Source organism: Delphinapterus leucas, chromosome 10 (assembly GCF_059928025.1).
Source record: "Delphinapterus leucas isolate spDelLeu-1000000601 "Yukka" chromosome 10, BTC_Dleu_Yukka2, whole genome shotgun sequence".
NCBI classification, from domain to species: domain Eukaryota; kingdom Metazoa; phylum Chordata; class Mammalia; order Artiodactyla; family Monodontidae; genus Delphinapterus; species Delphinapterus leucas.
Window position 1 is genome coordinate 66,857,706 of NC_143138.1, and position 11,015 is coordinate 66,868,720.

Consider the following 11,015-nt stretch of genomic DNA (forward strand, 5'->3'; position numbering starts at 1 on the left):
CCCTGCTTTTGGCCACAATACAGGCGACCTCTGCTGAGGTGGAGGAGCTGAGAGGCCATCTCTCTCCCCCAAAGCACTCTACTTCTCCGCTGTCATCTCAGCTGCTGAGGAGGTAAGGTGGTCAGGGACGTTGCAGGGTTTTCCATTCAGGGTGGTGTCATCCAGTCCTTGTCATCATTTGGCCAGCAACACCATGCTTGACAAGAGCAGGAAGTGTGTCTGAGTCTGAGGCTGTTCCCGGGACCAGATGTGGTGATGGGGGTACCCATGCTGCCCATCTAGCTGAACTGAGTGCTTGGGCTCCCTGTTTGGCATTTAGTCAGGGAAGGGGAACTTGTTCTTAAAGTTAGACCTCCATGGCTTTTGTGAATGGTCATATTTTTCTGTTTTCAGGCAGGCCTGGCCCTTATAAAATCAGGATGAAAAATGCTCAGGAGGAGCTTTCAGGGCACGGGCCCTCACCCCAGCCTCCTAGGGGTTGCCTCAGAGAGGTTGAGCCTGGCTTTGCTAGGGAGATGTGGAGGCAAATGCAGAAACCTCAGGCTTGGGCTTCTGTGGGCTAAGGCTTGGGAACCTCACAAATGAGGGCCCAACTGATATGCCCATCTTCCAGGGACAGCCGTGGGGAGATACCATCCCCAACTCCAGAGTCCTTGCAGACACTGGTTCTCTTAGCATTTGAGCAGCAGTCGCAAGCAGCTTAATTAGACACATCTGACAGCCAGCCTGGAAGGCTGCAGCCACACAGGTGAGGCCACATGTTATGAAATCGGGGAAGCTCTTAATTACGTATAGCCAGCTCATCAAAGGGCAGGTGAGTGTAAGCCTCTTCCCTGGGAAGCTACAGCTGAGCCCTGGCAGGAGCGCCAGGCCTCCATCAGCCATCTTGAGCCTCTGACTTCCCCACACCAGGAAGGGCACTTGAATCGGTCCCAGCCCTACTTGGTGCTGATAGTTGCCGTACTCAGCTGCTCAAGGCTCCCATGAAGACAGCTCTGGACCACAGCATCTGCTGTCTGCACTGGCATGGGCTTTCCTATAAACATGAATTTAGTGTCCATCCTCTGATCAGATCCTGAGAGAAGCTGGCGGCTCCCTCTCCCACTTTCAGCCTGTTCCACAGCTATACCTGTCACCAGCATACCTAGCCAGGTGACTTCAGCCCTCATCTTGCATCTGAACCCATGGACCAGTTTCTTAAAGTTTGACAGGCTGTACCTTTGGCTCAGATCTCTCATAGAAGACCGTATTTGGGAGATCCTGCCAGTAGTGCTAAATGACTCTTTAACCCCTGAGGACCTGAGGCTGAAGCCCAAGGGCCCAGGCATCCCCCGCTGGCCTGTCAGGTTCTACTCCATCCCCAAGCCCAGGGATGACTGTGTCATGTCCTGCCCTGCCCTACCCTGACCATAGGACCGCTGTTACAGCCATGACCGACGGGGGTGCTGTGAGAGCAGTGCAAAGTTCCCAATCAGGGAAACCCAAATTCTGAATTTGGAAGGGCCTCTTGCTGACCTAGAGGGAGCCTCCAGGGATCCCAAGTCCAGCCTGCCCTTTGTTGGGACAGCTGCTGCAATGTGCAGGGCTTTGAGGGCCATCCAGGAGCAGATGTCATGGCCATGCATCAAAAGAGTTTCAAAGCCCAGATGAGCAGTCAGGCCTGAGCTAAGCTCCCCAGGCATGCACAGTTTGGCTGGAGGTCTCAAGGGCGCCTGGAGTCCAGCCATCGGCTATCCTGATTCCCGAAGGATGAATGCCCTCAGGGACAGGTGGGATGGGGGGGGATGGGGGGGAGATTGCCCTGGAGACTGGACCCTGGAGAAGGGCTGTGCTACTGGTGGCCACCAGGTGGCAGCACTTCATCATTTATGGGCTAGACTCGTTTAGGTGCTCTCGTTGGGACCATATCTCACCAAGTCCTGGGGTGCTGGAGGATCCTAGGACCTCTTCCAGGTCTCTGAGATTCAAGGGGACCTGGCTAGAACTCAGGCCTCGAAGCTCTGTGTGAAGCAGGATAGGCAACAAGTTTGGGGCCCTGCAGGTTCTTTTTATTTTTTAAGATTTATTATTTATTTAGTTTTGGCTGCGACGGGGCTTAGTTGCAGCACGCAGGATCTTCGTTGAGGCACGCGGGCTTCTCTCTAGTTGTGGTGTGCGGGTTTTCTCTTCTCTAGTTGTGGCGTGTGCAGGCTCCAAAGCGTATGGGCTCTGTAGTTGCGGCATGTGGGCTCTCTCGTTGAGGCGCACAAGCTCAGTAGTTATGGTGCACGGGCTTAGTTGCCCTGTGGCATGTGGGATCTTAGTTCCCTGACCAGGGGTCGAACCCATGTCCCCTGCAGTGTAAGGCAGATTCTTTACCACTGGGCCACCAGGGAAGTTCCCCTGCAGGTTCTTGCCAGGTCCCTTACCCCCAGGGATCACCACTGGCTAGAAAGGAAAGTTGTTGCCCAGCTGTGGGACAAAGGGTCAGGCTAGCCCTGTGCACAGTAAGTGCTTCAGTCTCTTAGCAATTCTTTTCAACCCAGGTAAATAATTTCTGTGGTCGATAAAATGCATTTCTGCCTCTCACACTCTCTTTACCCATTTGCCTGATTATTGACTCACAGAAATACTCCCTTGGCAGAGCCCACATTGGATCCAGAGCCTCTGTCTCTACAGCCAGAGGAAGTTTGGGCTAAGCTTGCCCAGGGCTCTCAGGTGGAGGCAGGGGATGCCCACATGCCCTCAACCAGCCTCCCAAAAGCTGGAAGGAGGGGGAACTTTCCAGCAGGAGGCATAGCCAGGGGCAGGGCCCTTGCATCCGATTAGTCTCTGAACCACTTTTAGTCCCTGAATCATTTTCATCCAGTTTAAAGAGAAAACAGGCTCAAAGCAGAGCAGTTGCTGGAAATTACCAGGCTGGCAAGTGCTGAGCCTAGGTTCTGACTCAGGTACCTCTGCCCAACTGACATCTGGGCCAGCCAAAGGGACCGGTAGAGATGGAGAAGCTCGGCCTTGGGGATGACCACCACCCTCACCCACCCACCACTACCCTGGAGAGAGAAGACAGACAGGGAGAGGCAGGAAAAAAGACAACTGCAGACAAAGCAAGGCCTAGAGGATGCCAGGAAGAGGAGCAGGAAAGGTCTGCAGCGGCTGCAAGGGGCGGGAGGAGGCTGTGGGGCAAGATAACGTGGAGTGGGGGCGGCCCACCAGGTCTGGGGGAGTCGGTTCCGCTTCACCCCCCTGGCCGCCGAGGAGATAAGACAGCCAAGGAGCAGCCGGTGAATTCTGCATGCTGAGCGGGGAGGCCAGGCGCAGCAGGCCAGGGAAAGAGGAGGGGCCAGGAGGCCTGGCCCGGAACCCCTGCCGGCTTTCCTGCCAGACTGAGCAGCCCCACAGAGTCTGGGCCACCAGGCCTGGCTCCCGCTCCAGGCAGGCACCAGCACCCTGAGTTCGGCTGCTGGACAGGAGCTCTTTGAGAATGATTCATGGATGCAATTAAGTGTCCCCATACCATCCCCTTGCTCAGGCAGGATTGGGGGAAAGGGAATTGGAAGAGGATGAAGATATGGGAGCCCCGGCCTGCTGTGCAAGGGTGGGGTTAAGCACAGCCAAGTGCCTCAGGTCACCCACTCCAGAACTCCAGCCTGGAGCAAGGCAAGGCTGGGCCCAAATCCTGGGGGGCACCCGGGCAGGGGCTTCTCCTTTCTCCCCAAATCCTAGGCTGGGCTGAGGGGTGGCCCACTGCATGCACAAGCATGAGAGAGTACACATGCATATGCATGCACAGGCCTGGATAGTCATCCAGCAGAGTCAGGAGTGCTTCTCCAGCACCCTCGACATGCGTGGGGGTAGGACACGCAGATGCCTGCAGACCCCAACCTCCCGCGCCCACCCCGCCCATGCGTGAAGCATGCAAGCTCACACACACCTCTTCCCAACCCACACCTCTTCCCTGTACAAGGGCAGGCCAGGTCCAGTCATGAAAGCTCACCCCTGCACACACTTATAACCTGCTCTGGCCCAAGGGGGTGGGAATCAGACTCTTGCTACCCTTGAAGAAAGGAAGCTTGGTCTGGCAGCTGGGAAGGAGGTGGGAGCTCACAGGCCTCAGTGGGGCAGGGCTCGGACTGGCAGAACAGAGGTACCCCCCGTGCGCGTGCACACGCACACACACATGCACGCAGTCCCTCTGCGGCTTCCCCTTCACAGGTAGGTGGATCTTGGGGGTTTCCACCCTAAACAGGTTCCCGAGCTTACTGAACAGAGTCCTCCGCTTAGCTCTAGTGTCGAAATGCAGAGCTGAAGGGGGAGAGGAGGCTGAGGAAGGGGACATAGTGCTCCTGAAAAAACTCAAAGCTCAAAACCTTCCCTTCTATTACTTACAGCTACACTTAGTGGGGATGGGACTGAGCGGCCTTCTCCAACAGAGTGGCAAACTGAGGCTCAGAGAAGGCCTGCCGCAAACCCTGACTGATAGGGTTCATCCACAGCTCGTGGGGGAAGCCCAGGGCTCTGTCTGTCCCTGCCCCTAGGCATCTCCATGGGTTGGTGTCCTCTCCCACCCAAGACTGGGCTCTGCCATCCCCTCAGGCCGGCAGACCCTAGGATCACCTCCTCAGGCTAGGAGTGCCCAGAATCGGCTGGGCTCTGCCTCCTCCCGCAGACTGGGATCTCCTAGGACTGGATGGCTTCTCCCTTAGGACTGGGTACCCCAGCAATGACTGGGCTGGGCCTCTCCTCTAAGACTAGGAGCCCCAGCCTGAGCCCCTCAGGCTCTACCAGACTCAGATACAGAACGTGAGCGGCAACCACACACTGCTGTCCTCCCCCCTCTCAGATTTTTCTGGTTCTTATTAATGTAAATGAAATCTGCTCAGCGTTCTTAATGGAAAGCGTTCCTGGAATTTGTGCACACGTGGTGGGAGGGGGTGGCACCCTGAGATTAACCCTTGTGCAGTCAGATGGAGATTCATGACTGTATAAGGACCCCTCGGGCCTCAGGCTGGGGTGGGGCTTGGCAGAACCAGGACAGTCACTCAGCCCCTCCCAGAACTGTGTCCCGGCAACATCAAAGGTGGCTGACAGAGCACCATACATACCCTCTGCCCCGAGACCAGCTGGGCAGTCCAGAGGTTTCTCAGAGCCTGAAGTAGGTGGCCTTGACAGGAAATAGGAAGCCCTAGAAGGTCCTTGATCAGGGAGGGGCCCAGCCAAAGGCTGGAGAGGCAGGGGGGCTGGGGGTGGGGGTGGGCAACCGCCAGCTAGGCTGCCCATCCTGTGCTCATCTGGCTCTATCCTGTGTTGGGAGAGGGGAGCCAGGCAACAGACCCTGTCTCTTTGAACCTCCCCACCCTGCAGGGAGAAGACCCTGCCTCTGTGGTACACCCCCATCCATCCCTCCTCTGCCCACCTTACTCCTGTGATAGATCTGCCAGGACAATTATCTTCATAACTGAAGCGGGGGCAAAGAGGGAAGCTTGAGATACAAGGGGAAGTGCCTAGGGACAACTAGCTGAGGGGGTAGGGGGGGCAGCGAAGCCCTGGCCTGGAGCCCACACCTCACCCTGCCTGGCTCCCGCCCCAAAATCTGGATGCTTGTTCTGGCACAGCCCTCCGCCCGCCGGCCCCAGTAGAGCCGTGTTTTACTGCCTTTCGTGTCCAGGACAGGGATGTCTGCTTCATCGGTGGGGGTAGGGGAAGAGTCTAAGATTTCAATTTCTCCCAGGTGTGGCTCAGTCTGGAGGATGCCTTGGGGAGGCTGACTGAGGGGCCAGCACCTGGTGCGGGGGAGGGCAGTGCAGAGAAGGGGAGGGGCTCCGGAAGGGGAGGAGGCCACCTGGGGGTCTCAGAGAGGGAAAGTGGGCTCTGGGAGGTGGGTTGGAGGGTCAGGGGCTCAGGGAGGGGGTTGAAGGGAAAGGGGACTCAGAGTGGGACCGACTTCAATGGGGTACAATGGGCTGACGGTTCTCCCTCCCACCCACACCTGTCAGGCAGGCTGGGGGAGGGAGACTGACCCACTTAGCTGCCTCCCCTCCCAGGCTTCCACTAATGAGCGCACTGAGCTTTGGGAGGCAGCCTTCCCCCCACAGGCTGTGCCTGAGGCTGTCCCTTCCCCCCAGCCGCTCATTATCTACTGGGGGTGCTCACTGGCTCAGGCTGCCCCCCTTATCTGCAGCTGTGCCTGCCTGTGGCAGTGAGGAGGAGGCTCTGGACCCCAAAATGTGTCCTCTCGGCCCCAGCTCCCCTCCTCCCCCAGGGCTGGGGAGACAAAGGCTCCCCCGCTCCCTGCTGTGCAGCTCGGCTCTGAGCAGAGCGCTTTGATTCCACCTGTGGGCCCCACCAGCATGCCAATGAGGGAGGCGGGGTGGGATGGGGGTTGTGCCCGTGGCTCACGGGAGAGCTGGAATTTAGGCGCTGCCAGGATCCCCGGGGATGGGGTCTGCACTGCTTGCCAGAGGGCTTCCCAGCAGCTGTGGTCAGGAGTCCCTCTTGACCAGGAGTGGGGGCTCGTGGTGGGTGACAGGGGACTCCTGAATGTGTGGAGAGCACAGCTCTGGAGGCCGGAGAGTATGGAGTAGCGTTTGGGGCACAGCTCTAGGAGGAAAGTGTGGGGTCAGGAGGGACGGTGGAGAGAGGTTTACATGGGGGCACAGCTCCTTGTGGACAGTGTGCAGGAGGGAGCACAGCTCTGGAAGGACCATGTAGCTGGGAGCACGCAACGGGAAGGGGCACAGTTCTGGGAGGACTCTGTGGGGAGCATAGTCTGGGGGGGCTGATATGTGTGGGGAGCGCAGCTCTCGAGGATATTCTGCCAGAGGACAGTCCAGGAAGAATGCTGCCATGTTTCTGGTAGCCTTGGCTTCTTCTGACTCCTCCTCCCCCACATTCCTGGGGTGCAAGGGGAGGTCTGGTTGCTGGAGCATGCCCAAGTCCCCCCAGGCTCCCTCTGACTCTGTCCCGCTGTCCATCTGTCCACCCCCTCCCCCAGGAGCCCAAGGCCCAGGTGGCACTCTCCCCTCCCAGCACCCTCATTAGGAAAGGGCTTTGAGATCCTCCTGAAGCATCTGCCCCGAGCCCCCCACCTCCAAGTCAGCTGCAGGCTCTGGCCCCTAGAGCCTGATAAATATTTATGACAAGATAAGTAGGATCTGCCACCTCCCAGCCCAAACCTTTGTCGTGGGAGCTAGAGGGAGAGGCAGGGTCAAAATCTCAGGACTTGAGTGTCTGGGGGCAGAGCTAGGAGTCCGGTTCTGGGTGGGGGCAGGCCTGACTGGGTAGGCCTCCTGAGCTCCATACTAATGAGGGGCCTGGGCTGGGCTGTGGCTGGAGCAGGGGGTGCCGGAGGGGAGTTTCCTCCAAGGTGTCACACTAAACAAGGTCTCTCTCCCCAACCCTGGCGGGTCTTGTGTGGGGGGAGGTGGGGGAGGGTACATGCCGTACTTGGAACCCATTTAATTCCTTCCTCAGTGTGGACAACTGCTGTAGCCAGGGTAGGGTTAAAGCCATACTTAGGAGCAATCTGAGTTCAGGTATTCAAAGAAGCCGTGAAGTTGAAGAGGGAATGAATGAACGCCATTAATGGTAAGTCCAGTAGACTCTGGGCATTCCTGGCTAAAGGGGTGGGGCCCAGGTGATCCAAGGGGTCACCCATTAATTCCAAACCTGCCTACAGTGTGTAACCGTCACAAGGCCACCAAGCGGGGCTCAGGGCTGGCGATGAGGGGGCGGGGGCTGCCTAAGGAAGCCTGGGGGAGGAGTCCCTATCTCCCTCACTCTATGGCTCCTGCCTAGTGGGCCCCAGATCTCCATCCCTCCTGGGAGCTGGGTGCTGCCTGGCTGAGCCCTCTGAGAGAAAGGCCAGGCTCCTTTTGGTGCGGGGCAGAGTCCCAGGTGAACCAGCAGGGTTTGGCCTCTTGCACGTGGCTCCAGGAGCTCCTGGGACATCAGATACTGGCCTGGGGCTGCAGCGACTGCACCCCACTTGGCCGGGGCGGGGGCGGGGCGAGGAGGGGATGGAGCCTGAAGCAGGCTGCCCCCCACACACACATACCTGGGGGCAGCCTGAGGGTCCCTACTCTGAAGAGAGGACAGCCACCTCGGGGAAAGTGTATGGCGGCAAGAGGTCCCAAAGTCCCCACCAGCCAGCTCCATTGTTCCTGTGGTCCCTGTGTGTGTGCCCAACGTGTGTGTAAGTGAGAGGTGTGGCCTGGTTGCACCCAAGCTGCCGCCCCCCTCAGGATTCTGGGTCGGTGCCCTCTCCCCACCAGTCATAACTCCTGCCATGGCGGTTCTAGCCGCCTTCTCAGTGCTGAGTGATAATCGCCCCATCTGACCCCAGTCAGGCGCTTCCTTCCGGCAGACTGGCTGAGCAGGGTGGATGTGGGTGGCGGGGTTCCTGGAGCCTTCACCAGGGTGGTTTTGTGTTTAGCGCACACTGTCGACCGTCCAGACCTCGCAATTCCTTAACCTGGGCCAGCTGGGCTAGTGGGGAGGCAGGATCTTGAGGGGGCAGCCCTGGGCTGGATCTCCCCTCCCAGGGCTGGGTGGAGCAGCTTCTGCTGATGTAGGTCCTTTCTGGGCTCAGCTTTCCTACGTGCGAGAGGGGCATTTGGGCTCGGGGAGCAAGGGAAGGCATGCCTCTCTTTCACCCAGTAGTACCCAGCCTCCCGGAAGACCAGGCCAAGGCAGCCGTGAGGACGGGCAAGAGTCATCAGAGTGCCTTGGGTTCTTGCTTCTCCAGCGGCGGGAGGCATTTCTTACCTGCCTGAGAGGTGCTTTTCCCCTAGACAGACTCACTCCTCTCTCCACCCATCCCACATAGTCACATGGGGCTACACAGCCTCCCTGATGCTCCCTTGTCTCCTCAGAACTCTTGTGCCATGCTCTCGGCAGAAGGGAATTCTGGGCGTGGGTCTGGAAATCTAGAATGTAACAAGCCTGCTCGAGGCTGACAGACTGGGATGGTAGACACCCCCGCCTCCTCTGCTGACCTGCACACACACACACACAAACACACACACACACACACACACACCCAGGTCTCCAAGGTCACTGGCAGCCCATATAATCTCTGAACTTGGCTACACTAATGCATTAATGGAAAAGCCTGAGACTCCAGGAGCCAAGATGCTCCCAGGTGTATCTAACAAGCATCTTCTGGTGTCACTGGGAACCCCGGAGACCGACTCTGATGGTAGGATGTCAGGCCATGGGGCCAGTAAACCTGAATACCCAGCCCCTTGCATGGAGCCTGTGGTGTGAGAGGGTCAGTTGGGACCCAATGGCTGCACAGGTCAGTCCTGAGCCCACACCAGGAACTATTGAACGTGACTTGTGCTTCTGGTTGCCAGGCTGTCCTGGGGTTTCTGAGAGTGTCCTCAGTGGTGACAGAACAGGAGCCTTTCTGTCCCTCCCTGAACCCTTACATTAAACCAAGTTTCTGGTGATAGGGCTGGAGTCCTGGAGGCTATAGGCTGTTGGAGGAGAGGACTGTCACCTTGAGAAGCCATCCTCCACGTATGTTTGGTCATCTTCCAGGTGTACCTAGCAACCCTCCAGGTGTGTATAGCTGTCCTCAGGGTATACTACATAGTTGTCCTCCAGGCCTCATGGAACTAATTCCTGGCCATACACTTTTCTTTCTTGGGGACCAGTGACTGTGATGGTGATTCCCAGACTGCCACTCCCTGAGGTCAGGCGCAGACTTGGATGGTCCCCAAGCCCAAGGCTGTGCCCAGTTAAGAGCTCGGTTAAGCAGGCTCAAGATCCCACTCAGGGCTCCTATAGGCCGGAGACATTTGAGAAAGGAGTGGGTGGTAGGGGTTAGGGGATTATTCCTGACAATATTTTCTCCTCTGACCCCACTGCCAGGAGAAGGCACCCAGCCTGGCCTTCTGGAAGTGTGGGGGTAGGTGATCCCAGGCTGGATAGCAAACCCCCCCCCTCCAAATTGCTCCAGCCCAGGCTCAGCCTCCTCCACCTACTCCCTCCGGCCACCTCCCAAATCCCCAATCCCAGCAGCAAACCTCGGTGTTTGCCTGTTGCCATGGCAATGGGATGCACCTTTTTTGTTACCATGGCAACCAGCCAGGGGTTTTTAAAATTCAGTTGAGGTAATTTCCACCCCTGAATCCTCATCCTCAGACACCTCATTCTTCTCTTTTCTTCTCTGAGTCTTAGAAGGGAGGGGGGCCCACAGCCACCAGTCAGAGGTGGAGGGTCAGAGGGGCTGGTGGAAAGACTTGGGCCCCATTCCTCACTGATTCCTCCATGCAGACTAGACCCCAGAGAATAGGGCAGCCTCTTCCCCATTCCCTGTCCAGATCCAGGTCCATGGTGGGAATATGAGGGCTTTGCATGGCTGGGCAGGCAAAGGTCAGCACACCTGGGAGGCCTGATTGAGGGTACAGCCTGTATGGCTATGCAGGAGCAGAGAGAGTCAGCAGGGACCCTCCCAGACCTCCCTGCTGTGTCTCCAGGGCTCACGTGAGGATCTCAAGGCACCAGGGCCCAGACTCCATGACAATAGTGGACAGATGTTGTTTATGCTCTGTCCTGGTGCTAAGGAGCTTAGCTTAGTGGAGCCCCGTGCTGGCCAGATTTGGGCAGAGGGCATCTGAGAAGGATGGAGGGAGAGGGATGCAGACACTGTCCAGTACCTCCCCCTCCCCCTCCCCACTAGTGTCTCCTCTTTCCCCAGGAACCCGGTTCATTAGTCTGGTCATTGTAAATTCATGAGGCCCAGCATCCCCTCCCTGCCCTGGCCTGCCTCCTGGCTGGGAAAAGAGGAGTCAACAGCCCAGGACAGACAGGTGGATGCCCCCCTGATCAGAGTAGACTGGATATAGGGGATGATGGGAACCCAAGCCCCATGCACTGCCCCATCATGACTCGTGTGCATGTAATTCCTTCATTCTTTGACTTGTCTCTGTAGCAGGTTTGTGCCCCACAGGCAGAGCTTCCCGCAAAGAAGAGGTTTCGAGGAAGGAGAAGTTGGGGAGAGTCCTGCAGCAAGGGTATCCTCCCCACTT